The 20,929-nt window shown below is 40.4% G+C and overlaps 1 protein-coding gene across 2 annotated transcripts in view; it reads left to right on the top strand.

Annotated features, from left to right (window-relative positions):
- The window catches only part of JAKMIP1 (janus kinase and microtubule interacting protein 1), a 249,911-nt gene extending 228,982 nt beyond the window's left edge, over positions 1-20,929 (top strand). For both annotated transcript variants that reach the window (XM_056338866.1, XM_056338844.1), the window contains exon 16: positions 16,614-20,929. The gene's annotated coding sequence lies outside the window, so the exon portion shown is untranslated. The remainder of the gene's footprint in view (positions 1-16,613) is intronic.

Below are 20,929 nucleotides of genomic sequence, written 5' to 3'. Positions count from 1 at the left end.
TCATTGCTTTAGAAGGGTCCCAGTTCTTTTCCTCTTTGTCTGGCCCTGAAAAGCCAGAGCAGTTTTGTGACTTGCTTTGTTGAGACTGTCAGCCTGCTCTCTTCGAGAGGCTGCCGCTGTCCTGGCGGCTTCTGCTGGGGGGAAAAACGGGAAAGAAAGATTCTGCATCAGCAATTCCATTCGTGTTGCCTTCCTTCCCTCCTTCCCAGCACAAAGGTGGTTTTGTTTGTGCTCAAGAACCAACTAAAGAGTCTGGCTGTGAAATGAGCCCTCCTCTGGAGGAAAGGGAAGGAGTGGAAGATGTAGCATACAAGTGCCAGGCACAAACTTCTACCCACTCCCTCCTCCAGGTCAGGGGCTAGAGGTGGCTTTTGTGTTAGCTGGCAGTTGTGGCATTTCACACAGCTGCAGAGCAGCTAATGGGGCAGCAGTTGCTGTTTCGAATCCTTGGCAGAAGTAATTTAGTAAACTGGAATATTCTATTCTAATTTTGTGCTGTAATTAGATAGAAGAGAACTTGAAAGAAAAGGTGCTTCCCATTCGTTGGTGTAACACAGGGAACAGCTGAGTATTTATCATTTGCTCACATTGGTGTTTATTACAATTCGGAATGTTTGGTGCTGTCAAAAAGGTGGGTGGGAGAAGAGCACTTAACCCTTGCAGCTAACACCCACCTGGGCGTCTCAAGATGGGCATTACTTGAGCAGACTGAATACCATTAGACTCATTGAAATAAAAATTCTCCCGATAATTCCCACTGGTGTGTAGCCTCTGCTGATAAAATAGGTTCTGCCCCTGAAAAGCTCTCACTCATATTGCTTGTTTCTTGTGTAACCAAGGATTTGCAGGATCAGAGAAGTATCTGCATTATTCTTCTTCCTGTCAGAGATGAGGTAGGTAGAATGAATATAGGGGAGTCTCCTGTGTGCAGTAGTCTTATGAAAATATAGCCACAGGCAAAGCACTGCTGAGCGCATTTCAAGGTTTAGACTACAGCAATAAGAGGATAGGCATGGCCTATGTACCCAGGGCAGTCTGGCTCCAACATCAGATGGGTAACTGAATGCCCAGCTCTGTGCTTAAATCCCTCGGGCAATAATGGAGGAAGTTCAGAGGAATGTGTGTGTTTCCTTTTGCCTCTGCAACAGACAGTGGTTTACATATTTTGAGGAAAGAAGGTGTAATGCCTCTGTAAGAAATGCCGAGGAAGTGAGCGCACCTGGAAGTTGTCCAGTGTTGTTCTTGATGAGCTTGGTGCCCTTTCTCAGGCTCAAGGCTATGGAATTCGCAAGATAATCAGCCACCTAATCCTCAGCAGCTTTGTATGCTCAAGCAAAGGTATACGATACAGAATGTCTGGCTAATTAGCCATGACAATCCCTTTCCAGCTTTTTTGGCTAAAAATGACTTAGAGAGCTGACCTTTGTCTCTGGTGCCTGGTGCTGCTAGTTAGATGCTGGCTTGAGGGTGAAATGGAGAGAAAGCACGGTCGGTCTCTGCCCCATAGCCGCCTGTGCAGCAAGCCGTGGAAGAGGCTGCTGTCTGTGGAGCCGCTCTCCATTGGAGGAGCACTCCAGTTGAACTGGTTCATCCCAGTGCTGTTGATGAATCTTCCGAAAACATCACATGAAAATCTGTTTATAATGGGGTGAGGAAGGGTGGAAGGAAATAAGGGTGAATGAACTATTTTATTTAAAAATTAGTGCATGCTTTCAGTGAAGGTCTGTTTTTTCCCTGTGAGCTTGCCAACATCCCTTAATTCATATCACTTAGAATAAAATGACTTCTGGGTGTAAGGAAGATTCGAATTGTCTTTTCTGTATCGCTAAATAATGATTACCTGGGGAGATACAAAATGTAAATTGGAAATGAATGAGGTATAGCTGGTAATACATTAGATGCATTATCTCCAATCTGAGGCCTTCAGTCAAAAGGGAAGGTCGTCTGTTATGATTAAAGAGCACTGCAGCAGCTATTTATATTTGAATTTTTCCTCTTTTTTGAGTTGAATTTTATTCTCATAAACAGTGCAGCACTTTTCTAAGGAGACATGTGTCATGGCTTTTTCTTAGACTTCCTAAATGATATTATTTTGTGATATAACTTATGTGATAGAGGAATCCGGGGATCTGTACTTTGCTGATTGATTGATTTTTCACTAGTTTTCTGGAAGTGTGTATTTTTTCCCTTTACCTTCTTTTCTGAACAGTCTCACTTTGTACAACTGCTGTGTGGACAATTCAAACCATGAAAGCATTAAGCTTCACTTCCAATAACCTATGTTCCTGTGTTGGAATTGAACTTTTTCTTTTCTTCCACATAAATCATTACAATTTACCTTACATTATGCTGAGTGAGTCAGACAGCAGTGCAGGAGAGGTACTAAATAGTCCCATGAAGTATCCCTCATGCTTTGTTGAATGACAGAGGGCATGTTTCTTAAACTCCAGACCTCATTTTTCACATTTAGAAAATAGAGTTGGAATTATTGATGGTAATAATGTCTAAGGCAGCAAATCCTAGTTAGTTGGGGCAAGATTGTACTGGACAAATGTGCTGCAGCAAAAGGAGTATGGCATGCCTCAAATTCCTCTCCAGATATTCCCAATGAGAACAAAGAAACTGGAAGCAGATGGAGACTTCTCTCTTCTCTCCGGTCTGCTGAAGTGAAGCAGGACTGCTTGTAGTCGATCTCCTTATAAACCTCTGGGTTTGTCTTCCTGTGGAGCAAGAGGGAATCTTTGAAGCTTTGTGTCTCCCGGGGCTAGGACACTTCTGCACTGCTGAAGTCTGGGGTTAGTGGATGAACCATCCACCAATGAAGTTCATAAGCAACAGTGGAATTGCTATTTAATTGATCTTGGCTTTTCTGGTTGTTAATTATACTCCTCCTATGTTTTTTCATGTTTAAGTTGTGTCATTACACCTAACAAAATGTTTGTTGTTACCTGCTGTGCTTTTGAATAATTCATGGATTTCGTATGCAATTTGGGACCATCATAAGTACTCCCTGGAGAAAACCAAAGGTTTCTTTGCTGGTTTTATCTATTTGAAGGTGAATGGAATGCAGGTTCTGCCTCCTATGGTCTTTTTTCAGAAAGTTAATTTTGAATCACCCAAGAAAATTAAAGAAAGCATAATGAAGGTATGATATACATAAAATGTTTGACATATTTTTATGAAATAGCTTGCAAGATAAAAGCAACCTGAGTAAAGCAGCCCAGGACCTCCATAAACAACAGTCTTGGCTGTACTTTGAGTTAATAATTTCCACAGATGTAGCCAATGACAACATTGTGTTTATCCTATGGCAGTGTTACTGCAGCTCTCCATTTCATTTCCTTTTTTTAATGGATGAGTTAACCAAATCTAAAAATAAAAATCTATTTTTTTCAATTACAACAGGGGTTTTCTTCCATGAGTTTTGTGAGTTGCCCTGGAAACAGGAAAACACTGAAGTTCAGAAAAATAGTGTCGTGCCAGCCATTGTTCCCAGTTTTCTGTCCCATGTTAAATGATACGGCTGAGGAGTCCAGCTGTCAGTTGATACTGGTAGGTGACTTCTGAACAAAGATAGGTGTTTTATGTTTGTTTTGATTAGAAGAAAGTCATCGGGAGTACTCCACAGTGAAAAGTCACTGTGTCAGAAAAGCATTTTTAAAAAATGCTGGCCTGGCATGTGCTCTGGAGTTGCTTCACTCTGTGCTTCATCACAGTCTCAGGATTGCATTGACTCCATCTTTGCACAGTCTGTATCAGCCAAGATCTTTCGGAGTGCAAGGCTGAAATCTTCTTTCCGTCTGTCTTCACAGATAGTTATGGAATATTTTCTCCTTTTTCCAAGTGATGAAAATGCTGGTCCTCTGAACATGAAGCAGACCAGTTTAATGTTAAAATAAAGGTCATTCCTAAAGGTTAACTGCCTTATAAATAGCCAGATTGTTCCCTCACTCACTACAAGTTTGCAATCTGCTTAATATATGCACAGTCAGGGAAAAGCTGTAACTATAATGCTAAAAGCAGACGCTTGGAATTATTGCTCTTGCTTTTCCTCAGCTTATGCAACTGCAGTAGTTTATTGCCAACATAACTGTTGTGTCCTAGTACTTTGGGCTTCATCTTTAAGTCTCCTGAATACGCTGTTCCCATTCCAACACTCTTGAACAGATCTGTGTGAGGAGGGTTTGCAAGACCAAGTTGTTAACCAAAAGCCACAAATACATCACTGCCTGCCTCAGCCATCAGTCTAGAACTGAGCTAGCTCATGAACTTATGCCAGCTGAACTCCTGGCTGAAAAAACACTAGTAACCAAGCATTGTGGTCATAAGAAGCTTACCCCTGAACTCTAACCCAGACAGATCATTCCACCTGCTTCTCCCTTTGCAGATGACTGAAGTTCCCTCCTCCAGAGGTTTTCCAGGGAGTCTTCCTGATTTTTCAACTGCAGCTTTCTGTCCATTGATAGGTGTTCTTTTCTCATCTGCCTGTTCAAAGCAGAGCCTAAACATGCAGAGGTTATCTGTATCCATAGCCTTCCCTCTGCAGACAGACCCAGAAGAGCTCTGGCAGTAAAAACATTCTTGCTCCACAGGTGTGTAAGTCCACCGAAGGTGATTAGGTGATCCAGGAAACTGCTGCCCTCATAAATTCCTGGGACTGTGTGCTCAAGGTATAGTGTCATCTCTGATAGCTGGCTGCCACTGGTGATCTCCAAGAACAACTTATAAAATCATAGTCTAATGCATTAACAAGGTGTAGAGAGAAAGATGTATTTTAGGTAAATTTAGTCAGGAAGTCTTTGAAATTAATTGCTTGAAGTGAGTGGGGAAAGCTGATGGAGTGTGATAGACATACAGAATTTTTTCTCTACTTTCAGAATAGATACTGTTGATTAAGTGGCCTTAGTATAGCACTGCATATATTAACTGAGCATAAAATTGTTCAGTGGATGAGCCTGTTTTGTGGATGAACTTAACAGGCCACGATCTGGGTGTTATTACAGATGCAAATTTAGGAAGTTTTGAAGCTATACTTCTGCAGATAAAACCATTGTTTTTGGTGAACTTGGTATTAAATTATAGTCCTGGCCAAGTGTCAATATTTTAATTTGTGGTTAAAATTGAATTAAAAAAAAAAAAAAAAAAGTGAAACCATACCTACAGAATGGACTGTTTATTCTGAAAATCCTCAAACTCATGAGTAATGCCAGGAAAATCCTCCTTCACATACGCTACTCAGCATAGGTACCCCAAGAGATGTGGAAGAGTTGTCTGTCATTCAGCCTGCTAGCTGACATGCAAAGTCCTGTTTGGTCTTTCTGGTTTGTGCTTGTTGGTCATGCTGACTTGTCTGCTAGAACAGCCTCTGATTTTTCTTTGGTGCTGTTCTGGACACTGTCTACCATTCTGCAGGCATGGGCTACATGTCTTGTTCCTAGTATATCACCTTGCATTTAACCGTGTTAGATCTTTTGTAGAACATCAGTGATTTCATTTCCATGCTGGCCAGAGGCTGGAGTTACAATTTAGAGCTACCTTCTTGATCTGGAACTGGGATGTGCATAGATGTCTACATGTATTTGATACCTGAATAAAACACATAGTGGTGCCTACTGCAGTAGGTCAAATCTGTTGTTCTCAAGTATGAGTGCTTGTCACGGACCTATGCATACTTCATTTCAGCATGAGAACTGGGTACCTGCTGTTGACTTGTGTCACCTCCCCTTCACAATACCTTTACCTAGTTTTGATAGAGAGAAGACTTCTACAACATCCAAGTCTGGATGGAGTCTCCTGCATGCTGTGTCCTGTGGACATTTGTGAAGTCCCTGACCATTTCCATGACCATTTCAGAGGGGTGACTGGTGGTGGATGTGTGACAAAATGGAAAAGGTCAAAGGAAAAGGCAGAGCAAGAAGCAGCATATGAAAGAATTAAGTCACCAGTTAACAACTGAACTTAAACCACTATATTAAAATACAGCTAACATGAATTAACTCAAAATCTTTTCTTCTCAGAAGCGAAACTGCACTTGAATGGGTGGGCACTGGTGAATTAAAAAAAAAAAAAAAAAAAAAGCCTCATGAAAATGATCCACTGTGTCTGATTGTAAGCACCAGGTTGAGAACATGTAACAATTAAAGGTCTTTGGGAAACTGAAGGCTGAGATTTCAGTGGGTCTCCTTTAACAGGAAAAAAAGATGAATATGAGCCTTTGGTGAACAGCACACAAGGTTATGTAGCAGTCACAGCATATTCTGTTTTACTTATTTGGGACAGAGCACCAGATGCATCACTGTTACATAAGCCTGCTGACCTGCATATAGAGCTTTGTGGCAACAGGAGTTTCAGAAAAATAAATCCTGTTCAGCTTAGCCAATAGGAAGATACAAAATTAGTGTCTTTTTAAGTTTTGTTGATTTCTCCTTGCTCTCTGTGGAGCTGTCTGGATATACGGGTATGTTTGAAGGGGAAAACCCCACAAAACATGTTATTCCCTAAAGGGCTTGGTTTTGAAAATAAAATTGGGAGGGCATGAATACCTGGGATGAAGAGGAAGAGTGAGGAGGCAATGACTGTGATGAAAGCTCAGTCTGCTGAGTAATGGTGCAATCTGTATGTTTAGGGAATGGGACCACAAGATGTGTTGTACACCAGCCATAACAGCCTGTTATTTAAGTGGTGCAGCATGAAAAAAAGATCATGCCATTTTGCAGAGGATTTTGATATATTTGTTTAGTTTTATTTTATTCCAATTTCAAATGGAGTATTTTTTCAATTTTAAATGAATAGGATCGAAGATTTTCAGTTGGAAGGGTCCTACAACGATCATCTAGTCCAAAGTTAAAGACACGCAGAACTGGAGACATCAGCTCTGGGGTCCCCAGCTTGAGGAATTCTGTCTGGATCCTCTGGCTGCCTGGGATGCCAAGAAGTTGCACATTTCCAGAGCTTCCAGGCTCTTGCTTCTTTTCTTTCTGCCTGGTGGGCTAACAGAGAGCTGGCAGCCTCGGAGTTTATGAGCAGGGATACACTGCTCTGAGTTTCTTGGCATCGTGCCTAATGAGATCTGTAGAGGAGCCAGCAGCTTAGGAGCTCTGCAATCTCTGAGACAATCCTGGAGCAATAAATTCTTTCAGACTCCCACTCTCTGTCAATCTGTCAGGAGTACTGTTGAAGAACAGGGAAGGGGACCTGGCAGGAAATCAGGTGTGATTCCTGCAGCCTGATCAAAATCAAATGTTCCATTCAAAATGTTTCTGACCACTTTTAGTCATCCCACACAGAAACACTAACATATCAGCACCTGACCTTGGAGGTCCTGCATCCCCTTACTTTAGATGTAATGGGTGCAAAGCTTGAGGAAGAAGAGAGGATGAAGAGATGTTTAGACCATCTTAGTATCCTTGCAGTGGGGATGCAGGTCAGCTGCAGCTCTTCCCAGAGCACTAGACTGCCTATAGTCAGGTGGCCTACAAATCCCAGCTCTCCTGACGGTATTGGAGGACATGGTGATTCTAGGCAGGCTCTTGACTGGTAGAATGCTAATATGATGGTACTGGAAAGGCAAGTGAAATACTTGTTGGCACCCTGTGCTTTTTCCCATGCTCACTTTATAATTGATCTTGAGGCCTGTGTCTGAGTAGAGATATTGGTCCAAACGGGAGAATTGTCCGGGCACACATGTCCCAAGCATATACTTAAAATTCGATACAGATATTTCCAATATAAGCGATAGCAGCCTAAATGTTACTGTAATTTATTCTTACAATCTACAGCTACACTGCTGTTTCAGCAGCCGAGGGTCTTTGCAGGGCAAGCATCTCTTCGTTTTACTGGCCACAGAGCAGGAGGATGATAATACAACCAGCCTTGTGGCTCACTGTCATGGCTGTGGCCCTGCAGGGTGAATTAGGACTAATGATGCAATGCAAAATTGCCCAAATGACAGAGAGAATCTGGGCCACTGCATTCATCTTGTCTGATTTCCACATTTTTCAGTGCTCAGGGGGACAGGATTATAACCAAGTTTGACTCCCTGCTATGTAGGTCATATGCTGTATGCTGAATCCTCTACCACGGGGGTAGAACTGGACCAGGGAAACTTGTTTTGCCTCTGTAAATACTGATGGGGATAGCAAATGTGTTACCTTTATTAGTAATTTTCAAGTAGTTAAATTTGGGATAAAACCATTTAGATTTTTACTGCTAGTGGTGCATAAAATATGTTGCAGTGACAATGAGTTGCAGTTATTAAACCCTGTGGTCTTTGCTGCCTCTGAGCAAAATTCGCTGTTGGTCTGGAGGCTTTCAGGGTGACGAGTCTGGCTCTGCCCTGGGATATTCAACAGCACCATCGCCTTAGTACTCCTGCGACCAGGGCTGTGCATGCACTGTCTCTGGCAGTCAGGGCTGTGCAGGCTGACACACAAATCTGCTGTACGCTGATCTGGGAACAGGGTGAGGAAGTAACCACAGAGAGCCTATGATTTGCTTACAGACTTCCAATGACACTGCTTTGATAACTACTTAAAAAATAAAAAAAATCCAAACTACCCTAGCCATTATTCTGGCTTGCAACAGGCTTTTGGAAAGATGAAGCAAGGAAAACAAAGCAAAACTGGAAAGCTCAAATATTTGTGTGCTCCTGTCTTCTTAAGCTTTTGCTATGGGTACAGAACAACTAGAAATCCTCTTCCTCAGATGCTACTTAATCTATTCTGGATGTGCATATATCACTTTCCCCTGCATGGTTGGAGGGGTAGTGGGATATAAAAATGCTTTGCTGAAATGTGAATTCACTTGCCCGCTTTTTTAGGCTGACAGCAGCAAGGCAAACCTGATGATCGGTTACTTGTATGACTGTGCATTTTAGAGGGAGATATTTCATTGTTACTGCTGCAGCTCCCTTGCAGCAATTAAAAAACAAATGTGTCTAAGGAGGAGGCAACAACTCTGAAAGCATCTTTGGTGAATAAACATTATACTCTAAATATACAAGTTGCTGCTGATTTTCCCAGTCTCCTGTGAGTCATAAAATCTTGTTTTATATCGAGTGGGCCATTCTTAGTGACCTTGACTTAAAAAAAAAAAAAAGCCTGTGACTCCCCCTAAGTCAAATAATTTAAATGAATGGTTTTCTATAGGACATTTGTCGTGCTTTTCAGATCATTAAAATTCCTGAAGGACAATGAGCATGTCTGCATTTGCAGGCATCACCGCTGTCCCCAGGACAAAGCCCCTGGCCCAAAGGTTGGTGTGGCTTAGATGAGTGCAACCCTTGGTCTTCTGAGCAGCCTTTATCCATGCAAATGTGAACAAGACTGCCTGGGAAGATCATCTGGTAAAGAGATAGCGTGCTCCAAAGACTGAAGGGCTCACATGGACTCTGCTTCCAAGGACCTTATGTGGTCCTGCTCACAATTTGTGCTTTTCAATCCCAGCAGGTCTTTCAGATGATTGTACTTACCTCCTTGGCTTCCTCAGCATCTTGCACAGCCCAGGGTGCTGCTCTGGGGTACAGGCTTTCCCCTCGTAGTCTGTTGATTCACTTTGTAACGTCTTGCTGTGAGGAGGTTGAATCCAACTCAGGATATGAAGCATGGTTTTACAACATCCATGGCTGTTATCTACTGCAAATATACCTGTTCCAGTGGCGTTCTACTACTGGTCTGTGAAACTGATATTGCACATTACCAGCTGAACCTTATTAAGATTTCAATGTTCAGGATGCCTCTCTGAGAAACTGTAAGGGAAAGGAGTGGCCCAGCAGCCCAAAAGGTTTGGAAATAACCAGGCTGACCATGCCTCTATTGCATGTTTTTGCAGGGTGGCTGTGGGACTGTTGTGGGTCAACCTGGCTGTTGCATATTCATTCCTGGAAGAAACACCATATGTCCCAGTTGTAACTGGATGTATTAAGGGGCTAAGGCACACAATGAAGTATAATAGATGTAAACTATTTGTTCTGGTTGTTGCTACTGTCTTTTATTGTTGGCAATTTTCTGACAGTGCTCACTTCTTTAACTAATCTCTGCAACATGCACATGATAGGGATTGTCTCCATTTTTTACTTGTCAAGATAATCCTTCTGGATTTTGCTTTTTCATTGTGCTGAATTGCATTATTGTTTTGACATGTTTCTCAAGAACAATACACCCGCCATATAGAAGGTGCTACTCTGGCATTGTATTTGGACATGTCATGCTGTTATTGTCTCTACAGTGAAAGGTTAACTAATTTGTATTAACCTTTAAATCCATTATAACTGTCTTAATGAGAGAGATGTAAATAACACTAAGTTCATGTCCTCGATTTACCTTAGCACAGAAAAAGAGCCTATATGTCATAAGTGCTGTTAGATCTTCAAGGCTAGTAAAAGCTCTGGAGTAAGTAGATCAGGAAGCGCCTGTACAAGAAAATTGAATCAGTAAAGTAAATGAGGTCCTGTGCAAGATGCTTTGAATACAAGGGTGTTTAAATTGTTTCTTATTTTAAATTGGAATAGGGCCACTCTTTAATTAGGACTAGCACTGGGTGAACTCTGTCATCAAAAAAAAAAAAGATTCCAGCTGGTTTTTCCTTTTTTTGTGTATCTCAACAATCTGTGATCAGACTTTGAGGTTTCCTAGTTAAACTGTTGGACTGCTTCATATCAGTGTGTTTCACCCTAAGTTTGGCAAGCTGGCTTGCTTTGGCTGCGTTTTCAGATTTTGGGTCAGGAATTGATCTCATAAGTGTGTATGTTACTGCTGCCTGCCTGCGAAGTTGTGGAATATTTGATGAACAGGAGGTTAGACATTGGGATTCTTCTGTAAGCGTTTGCATCTCAAAGCTGCAAAGGATTGCAAGGATAGCAAGGATATTTTTCTAGAAGACAAATTCCAGAATGTTGCTCAGCACAGCAGTGAATTTAACTATTCATGCACATCTGTAAGATTCACATTTGGAACTCCTGTTCATGGTGGTTACCCAACCCTAATTAAGACTCTTAAATTGTTCTTCTCCAAACAGTATGAAAATGAGTGTGTGTGTGACATTTTTTTGAAGAGTTCCATAACATGAAATAGCAGCACTGCTTGTATTTTTTATATTGACCATGTTTAACTCTTAATGAAACGAATGTCTTTTGCATAGAATGTAATTAAGACAAACCTCATTCATCACTGCATGAATTCGTTTTATCAGAGTAATACCATTCGTTTCATGAGAAAGGAACTGGCATAAAACCAGAGCAACGACGTTGAATCAGATTTATAGATGTAACACTACTTAGTATTTAATAGCTTTATTAAGCACAAAAATGTAGAATAACATGATTTCAATTTCTAACAGAAGAGAACATGTTTTATTCATGGTTTTCAACATCCATGGTTGGTTAGTTGGTTGGGTTTTTTTCCCTGGGGTACCATTGGTGTAGCTTTTCCTTTCCTCTGAGGTATAGGCAAGAGCTATCGGCCTTTGGTTATAATTGGGATCAATATGTCTTCATTCAGAGTTTAATGAGATTCACACCTCGAGCTCCAATGTGAATCCATCAATTAGAAACGAATTTTATAAGCAGCAGTTTCTGAATGAAAAGACTACACTGAATACTATTTGATTTTCTTTTTTCCAAACACAGAAGTCAAATGTTTTTGCAAAGACCAGTATGCTCTTGGTTATATAGCATTTCTTTACCGAACAGCTGAGGAATCCTATGTGTATTGTGGCAAAATGCAGCTTTGAAACATTTCCTTTCATGTAATCACTTTCTTTTTTGCCAGTTTTTCTATTTGCACGTAATCAACATTTTTCTAAATAAAGAAGTTTATATTTTAATACAAGCTACTGTAGAACACACATGAAATAATTTACAGTAGATAATTTTCTATTAAAGTCTGTGTGTGCCACAGACACATTGATATTCTTTTATTGATAAAAAGATAAAATGACTAGATGCTCATGATTTTATTAGTTAGACCAAGTAAAATATCTGTAACTTCATTACCAAATATGAAAGAACAGCACAAGCCTTCATGCCTAGCATTTTCTCTTATTTGTGCTACTGTAGCTCCAGAATAGTGGTAGAAGCCAGTGTCGCTCTAGTGATACTAAAGAAAGGATAACATGTGACCCTTGATAAGGGCAGAGACACAGCAGAGTGATTCTTTCATATTTTACAGCGGAAGCTCTTTTCAGGTGTTGCATAGTATCTTCTTCAAATATTTGTTCACAATAGCAAAAAAATGTATTTTCTTGCTGGGTATTAAGAAATTTTATTAATTCCTTTAATTTTGCACTTTCTTCAGATTAAATACCTGTAATGATACAAAACAATGGAAATACAGTGTATCTACCCTGTATGTCAGGGCTGAGGTATAGAGCACCCACTGCATACTGGTGACTTTGGATCTTTGATGCTGCATGTTACATACTGAAGAGATGTTCCCAGTATGCACTGACTGCTATTCAGAAGTCAGACTGAAGCAATCGGAGCTGAATGGCTATGGCTGTCCATCACCTAAACCCGCCTCAGATATCTGGAAAGTTAGTAGACATTATTTTTCATATGTTTTTACAGTGATATCACCATGTTTCATGTCTTCTTTCAGATCATCAAAATAAAACAGCATCCTCCTTTTTCCATCTTTATCTTCTCAATGAAGGAACTTTTTAACTTAAAGTCTTGTGTGGGCATTTGTTAAGGTGGGACTTGATGATCTTAAAGGTCTTTTCCAACCTAAATGATTCTATTATTAATTAAAATAGAACAGGGACTCTCTGAAGATGCCATAGAGATTTTAGGAATGTGTGTACAGTCCGGAGCTGTTTGGGATTTTTTTCTTTTCAGCCCTGCTGCTGGTTGTCCTTAAAGTCTCTATACTGGCTCATTTCTCTCCGACTCGGATGCATGCTCTTGAAGCTTTTTGCAAAGCTTTTACTGCTGCACCTGCTTAAGGGGAGGGAGATGGCTTCCATCCCGTGCTTTGCAAGGGGCAGAGACCACGGACTCTGGCAGTGGATGCAGAGCTCTGCTCTCTGGGGAATAGATTGGAGTGGAGGAGTTAAACAGGACAGCCCTCTTCAGGAGGAGGTGTGGGTGCTCGGCACTAGTTCTGTTCCACCAGTATGAGCGAAGGTGGGTGAGCTTGTGCAGACCAGTCAGTACCATTTTGATCATCATATTCTTTGTATCGTCTGTCTCTGAACAAGCTGAGCAGGCCAGGGGAGAGCAATGGCCTTGGCTGGCAGCATGGGCACCCTCCAAGCTTCCTTAGAAATGTTAGTTTAGGCGCTTGGGGGAATAGACCACTTGCTCCATGAGGAGAGGCCACGGGATCTAGGCTGAAGAACAGCCAGCTCTGGGTGGACATCACAACAGCCTCCCTGAGCCTTATGAGGAACTGAGAAGATGGAGCTGAACTCTTCATGGTGGTACATGGTGAGAGGTAAAACACAGTGGGGGGAAGTTAAAACAAAAGAGGTTTGGACTGGATATAAGAAAAGCATTTCCCTCATGAGGACAGCCCATCAAGGGGACAGGCTGCCCAGGAAGGCTGTGCATTCTCCATCCTGGGAGGTTTTCAGAATTTCACTAAGCCCTGAGCAAACTGCTCTGACATCAGAACTGTCTCTGCTTTGAGTAGGTTGATCTAAATGACCTTCTGAAGTTCATTCTTATGATCTTACAGTTTTCTGATACTTAGCAGATGATGAACAAGGATAGGTGAGGAGGACTGGAAGCAGCTAGAACAAATAGATGCTGGCAGCTCACAGAGGTGGTAAAAGATTGGAGAGTATCAACTGAGTGCGTGAAAGTGGGTTGCTGGTCTTTGTTATGTTGGAAACTTTTTGGCCCTGGCTTAAAGAGTAGTGCACAGTCTTAGCACATTTATGTTCCAAGGTTCCCTTTAAGGCTACAATGTCATGAAGAAATCAGTTTTGTTTAATGACCTGCATTAGCAATTCTTTGTATTGGTGACTGAAATTGATTTTGCTTCTGATGCAAAGGAACATGAGCTCAGCCTCCACACCATTGCTCAAGCATGTGCTTTAGCCCTAACAAAGAATGGGAGGCCAGCAAATTTCTAAGCATCAGAACACCCATGCAAAAACTCTTAGGTCCACTATTGATAAAGACTCAGCTGATTTTTAATCACTATGATGCATGGTTGGGAACCGCACCTTTATGCTTAAGCACTGGAAATGCTTGGTCGAACTTTTTCTTTGGTAAAGTGACATCATGAAGACCCTTTTTATTTTCCTCAAGCATTTCACAAAAAAGGCTTCCTCCTTGACCAGAGTAATTACAAAATGATTCAGTAGTCATTTATGTTGTGATACTGCTTAGTTAGATAAGTGGTATGAAGGAAAAGAATAGGAGAAGAGGGAAGGATAAATATGCCAAAGAAATAAGACTGCAAGGAGCACAAAGTTTCCAAAAGACTTGGAGCAGAGAATAAAAGAAGGGATAAATAATGTCACATGGGAAGGAGCAAGGACAGAGGAAGAGGATGAAAGGAACATGAAGGAGAAAGTGAAGACTCTGACAAAAACAAGAACAGAAATATAATTGACAGCTAACATTTAAAGAAAAAATAATAAAAATGGGAGGAAATATTGTGCAAATAATTACTTTTACATTTGTAAATGCTCCCTAGTCCAGCAGTATATGTTTGGCAAATACTTTTTATCCTGGACTTTGGAAAATTGGAGAACTTGGTTTAAATTTCCATTAGTGGATAACAAAAGATGTGGTCACTAAAGTACAAAAAAAAATTATCATTGAATGAATGAACTTTGAATCAAATTTCCACTATTCTAGCCACACCAGTTTTCACGCCTCATACTTTGGGGGCATTTTCCCCTTTGAACAGGTTGGTAAACTGACAACTGGTAGCAATAGGTAGCTCCTGTGCAAGCAACTGAAGGACTTCAGTTGCAACCTCTCTGTCTTCTAAAGTAAGGCTAAGTTTTAGGAGGGCCTAGGGTTATACCCTTCTGATCCCCCCCAGCTCCTATGCACAGCAGTGGGATCACAGAGAAAAGACTTTGTGTATGAGTAGAAGGGGAGAGATAGGAATGTATTTCAGCCCATCCCAGAATACAAGACCAGTTCTGCTGCTACAAAGTCATATTTGTCTCTGTAATATTAATTACAAAAAGGAAAGTGCCTGATGTCCCAAAAAATCTTTGGAAGCTGTGGCTAGCAAAGGCTGTGTGTTCTGTTGGATCTTGTTTTGATTGCACTTAGACTACAAAGACATTAATCAAATTAGATGATCCATGGATACTCTAGTAGCACTCCTTTTCCTTGCCTGGAGACAAGAATGAACCACAATGGACTTCATTTGTTTGCAGTACAGCCTGGGGCTCCATTAGATCACGGAATAAGAAAAAAATCCAAAAATTGTTTTGTTTAGATCTACCTACATCAGAGGCAGAGATAATGTATAACGTCTTAAGAAGCTGCAGAAAGATTCTGGTGTTGTTTTGAGTCCGAAACAAGTTTGAACGTTTGCCGCCTTCTGATCCAAAATGGAGATCTGAACTAGGGCTCTAAATGCCTCTCATCACTAGGACTCCTAAAAGTGCCGCTGCCCAGCTGGCACTCTCCTGGCTCAGTTACTGACTTTTGCATACCTCACTGGTTTTGTGTCCTACAACATCCCATCTAGCTGCTTCTCAAAAAATAATGGCCTCCCCTTTATTACTCTGCCTCACTCTGCAGGACTTTTTTTCAGTTCCCTTCACGCCTGGAAAAATCTTTCCATCCCAAAGTACAAGCTATAACGGCTCTCTTCTTTTCCAGTTTTCAATTTCTCTCTTTTGTGGGGCATGTTGGTGAAGGGGACATGTTTTAGTAATGACAGTTAGTTGCTATCACCGGTTGGTTATCATAAAATAATTAGATTTACCAATTTTTAAAATTCTGTATGCAATTATTATTTCCTATACTCCTGATGTACTAAGGCATATGTTTCTCCAGTAGACGTGAAGTTTTAGTCAGTATTAAGCATACAAGTAGTGCATCACTGGTGATATTTAACAGTAATAATTACAGTCTTAGTGGAAATTGCAAAGCCAGATATATTTTGCAGGCTTTGGAACTTAATATCTGAGGAAGAATTCAAATGATGAATATTGCTCTGAGAAGAGGCATAGAAATATGACTGACTTGGAAGGTTGGATTTGCCATGGCTGTCATCCCTGGGATGAACCTTATCCATGAGACAGCTTCTGTAGATCCCTGACAAGGGGATTATGAAATGGTGTTGGGAAGATGGCAGAGAGTGTGTATTCCCATACTGGTAAATGGATGACAGGAACTTGTTTACAAGGTGGAGCAGCAAAAGGGAAAAGTATGAGATGTGCTTTTGATCTTAAAAGCAGTAAATCATGAGGGAATGTCTCAATGTGTTTTGGACAGTTCAGTTTCTACAGTGTGTTCTCTTACTACTTCTATTATATTGTTTGTATGGAAACACCTAGGCACACTGCTTCCCAAATGTTTTATTTGGACTTTGAATGAATTACAAGTAATTCCTTAAATTGTGAAAATCCAGATACTTATGTCATGGTGGATTTTTTTTTTTGGTTGGTTGTTTTTTTTTCCTTTTCCTCTTACCCAGGGAAGAACATATCAGTCACAGAGAAGAAGCAGTACTGCTCTGAAGGAACGATGAAAGGTGCTTTGACCTGGTGGTGACTGCAGCTGCTTCATTATGGGAAGAACTGAGAAGTTGCCTTGAGCTACCATCTGCCACATTTTAGCCACCTCCTGTAGTGGAAGCTGGCCATGTGGGCCAACCCCATGTGTAGTTTGAGTTTTCATTCTGTTTTGTTTTCTTGGGAGCTCAGCATTTGCATTCTAAAGAAATTCTCAAGTATGGATCTCGGTCTTCACGGGTCTGCTTGTGTGGGCATGTAATATATCCAGCCTCATACAGCTTTGAGCATTCCTGAAAAAGAGCCTTTGATGTGAGCTAGGATATTTAGTATTTCTGAGGATGTGGTACCTGAAGGTATGAACTGTTTAGAAAATGAGACAGAACTGCATTTTTGCAAGGGTAAGTAGGAATTGGGAATGTACTTTGCGTGCACTCAGAACATCAAAGCACTGTGTCTTAATACTCTAGATTGATTATTTCAACTACATGAATAGGTCACACTGAATTTAACTTTCAGATAAAGCATTTGCATGCATACATGCTTTTCCTGAAACAGGTGGGTTTGTGCACCCTGCTTGGTAATAGTACACTTGATGCAAACAGGTTTTAACACGTTTTGCAACCCCACTGCGCAATACAGATTTAGGCACCCATAACCCCTACTGTTCATGTCTGAGTACCCTTTTGTGAAGGCAGGGAGATGCAAATGCAGGCACAAGACTTGTGGATAAGGGATAATATGGATACATCCATTCCTTCTTTAACTAAAGGCACACAGCACTGTTGAAGTTGGTGGCAATACTTGTGTTGACCGGAATGGAGCAGCCGTGGGTACTGCTCTCTCAAACTGCCTCTTGCGGTGTAATGCACTTTCAGTCTTGATAAGCGTTTTATGACTTGGCTTTCCTCTTTTTTTTTCTTTTTTTTTTCTTTTTTTTTTTTTTCGGATGTTGAGCTAACGGTTACAATGTGCTGTCTTTACAATGCTTGGTGGCCCAGTAATTCCAGATATCCTTTGAAAGGAGGCTGAAGGATAATAAACTGTGGAATCCCAAAACAGATTAATGTAATGTGCATTTCTAGATTATGATTAGTAACAAGATGACATGTTGGCATGGTAACACTTGAAGCTTAACTACAAGTTCTTAAAATAAAGCAATGACATATGTGTAGGTTTCTATCCATTTGCATACCACCCACCTGAAAACATACATAATTTCCACAACACTCAGGCAATTAAACCCCACTTCTTACTTTTGAATTAAGTGTTGAAATAAGACATCATGCCTCTTTCCTAGTATTTATCCATAGTCTCCCACCATAAATTATAAATGTTGATAATGAACCTGTCCATTTTGTAACATCTTAGGCTTTCTGCCTTTTGGTTTCATTTCAAAATGATTAGCACAAGGAATGTAGTACATGCTTCATTCATTGTGGTTTGGACCACGTTGCTATCCTTTAAATTCTGCCACCTCTTAATGTGAAAATTGTCTCAGTGATATTGGAAAAGTCTGTTTCTTAATTAAATTGATAAAGCAGTGGGTGCATTTCATGTGGCTGAAGATCGGGAATTAAAATCCCAACTTTACCTCAATTCATTGTAGGAAAGTGGTAAAATTTTTAATGTGAAATTACTAGCTGAGACAGAGAGGCTAGCTATTATTTTCTAGTTGCCTTATGGTGAAGAGAAAAGTGTTGTCTAGTTGTTACAGAGTCTGTTCGGCTTTCTTTCACTAAGCAGAAGTTAACTTTAATGTTTTCTATATATGGTAAATGTGCCAGAGGATGCTCTACGTGTGTAGTTACTTTGTGTTAAACTTTATCAGAATGCAAAATTGGGCACCTTGTTCTGATTGCTTTATATGCACAATACTGCTTTGACCAAATTCCTTACAGTCAAACTTAAGATGCTGCTAAGTTCTGCGTAGGTAAATACAATCTTCTTCTTCTGTCACTCTAAATAGACAAAATGGGCAGTGTTACCTTAAAGAATATTAATTCTTTGACAGCTTGCTTATTTATGTATACTCTACTCTATAGAGCATCACAGGACACGGAAAATATAGCTTACAGGATTTCCCCAGCTCCTTATGCAACCTTTAAATCCTGAATTCTGTTCTTCACACCACTATGGATGGCAGATGCTGGAAGTACAATGATTGACTCCAGCATGATAATCATGTTACGTTCAGAATAATACAATTGCCAAGAAATATTTCACATGCACAGCAGAGTTCCCAGGATAAGCCTCCTGCTAAGGCATGGCTGATGTTTGTCCTTGTGGCCTTTTAAAAAGTGGAAACCCTGATCTGTGTTTCATAAATCTACCTGTATTTCTTACTTGCAGATGAAGGAATTTAGTATTTGAATTTACTGTGATTGTGGGGTGGAGGGAGGGAGGGACACATGCATGCTTGGTTTTGCCACTAATCCTTTGGAAATCCTTTAGTGCCTTAAGGAGGCAGAGGGGGAACAGACCTTAGGACTACAGAAACTTGTTCAAACCTCTTTCCTGCTTTAGCAGAATTCCTTTAAAATACATTGTGCCTTTGGCTCCAAATATATTTGCATTAGAAATCTGTAGCCATGGGATTATGGACAGGAAGTTTTGCCCCTGCACAAATGTTAGGAAAGAGAGTATACTGTTTCTTATATAGGATGTGAATTAAAAATAGAGCTAACTTAAGTTCTGCCACTGGGATCCATGCATACTAAGAAAGTTGCGAGTTGCAGGTAAAGCCAGAAAAGACAAAAAGAAATAAAAGGAGCAAGTTTAAACATACTGGATGAAATGCTTGTACCACTGGCATGACTGGCAAATTTCCACTGGCTTCCCTGGGACCAAGATTTCATGCTTGCTTCTGTTTGGCTTAAGAAATGCTCACATACGATAGATACTTAGGCATCATCCTCTCTTTAATGTTGTCAATGCACAAAGGAGGGGAAAAGAGAGGTTAGTAGTTGTGGAGACCTGCCTTGATTTGGAGTTGTTGGGATCTGTGGTATACATCTCTATTCAGTATTGTTCCTCTGTGTAACACAGACTCTTGCTATGGGAATATGAATATGCAAATGTAAATTACAATGTGAGAAGTTACTGCGCAGTGTGCACGAACCAATGCCAAACTATGTTTCTCTACTCTCTGAATTGTGGTCTTTTTTAAAAGAAAGGAAAATATAGTTAACAGGTGAAAACCATTCCTGTGCAAAAACAGCCTGTATGAGGCAATTTATGTACTCACTGATGGTCCTAAGCAGATCTTAGGAAAAGTTGAATAAACTTTTAGCCCACGAGCGAATTTTATCTTTTAAGTATTATGAATAATTTGTTGGTACAGAGCTACAAAAAAACAAAAAAAGAAAAAAAAAAAAAGAAAGAAAAAAAAAAAGGCAAAAAAATGAAGGCCTGAAAGTCAGAGGTGTGGTGGTCTTCTATTTTGCTCCTGTGATGACAAGGAAGTTTTAAAGTGTATGTAAACAGTTGAAAGAAAATCATTACATGGCTCACAGTATGTAAGAGAAGACCCAGCATGGAACAGATTTTTCTAGCTTGTTTATAAATTAAGCTTCTGTCTTTTGTTTGGGACTTGCAAAAAGAAACCATGTAAATTAAATTAGGAGTAAAGGCGTACTGCAGACATTTGACTGAAACAAAGATATTTCCCCACCTCCTGAGGTATTAATGAGTAGTCTAGGAAGAATAATGTATGGAAATCTTGTCTTTGGAGCTCCAGTGCTGTGCAGCTGTGTAACTCTTGCACGGCCAACGGTGAGATGGTAACCAACAGTCATGACAAGTAGTTGTTAGGGCCACAAACTGGGGTCTGTTTGAAGAGGTGCCAAAGAATGCACAAAAAGGCTGCCGTTTATGATGTGAATATGCACTAAGAATATGTACCAGCTAGATGGGGGAGGGAGGGGTGTTTGTAAATAACTGCAAAAAGTTTAAACTCTGACCCATGACCACCTTGTAGCCGGGTGTCAAATTGCTCTCAGCTAAATGAGAAGCTTCAGTAGCATAAGAGAGGCCACTCTTGTTTTAATCAGTTCCATTAAAACCTTCTGGATAACTTTTCAGCAAAGATCTCCACTCTAAGACATTTGTCATGGATATCAACTGTACATATGTATTAATTTTCAGTGTAACTAGGGAGGATACAGAATTGTAATGGAGTCACAATGTCTACTTGATGATTATCACAGATTTGTAACTCTCACTTAAATTATGTAAGATATGTTGACATTTTATCTTGTTAACAAGATGTATTTTTCTA

The sequence above is a fragment of the Falco biarmicus genome, chromosome 1 (assembly GCF_023638135.1).
Source record: "Falco biarmicus isolate bFalBia1 chromosome 1, bFalBia1.pri, whole genome shotgun sequence".
Classification (NCBI taxonomy): Eukaryota; Metazoa; Chordata; class Aves; order Falconiformes; family Falconidae; genus Falco; species Falco biarmicus.
The sequence above is the reverse complement of the archived record's forward strand: the minus strand, read 5'-3'. Positions and strand labels throughout refer to the sequence as shown.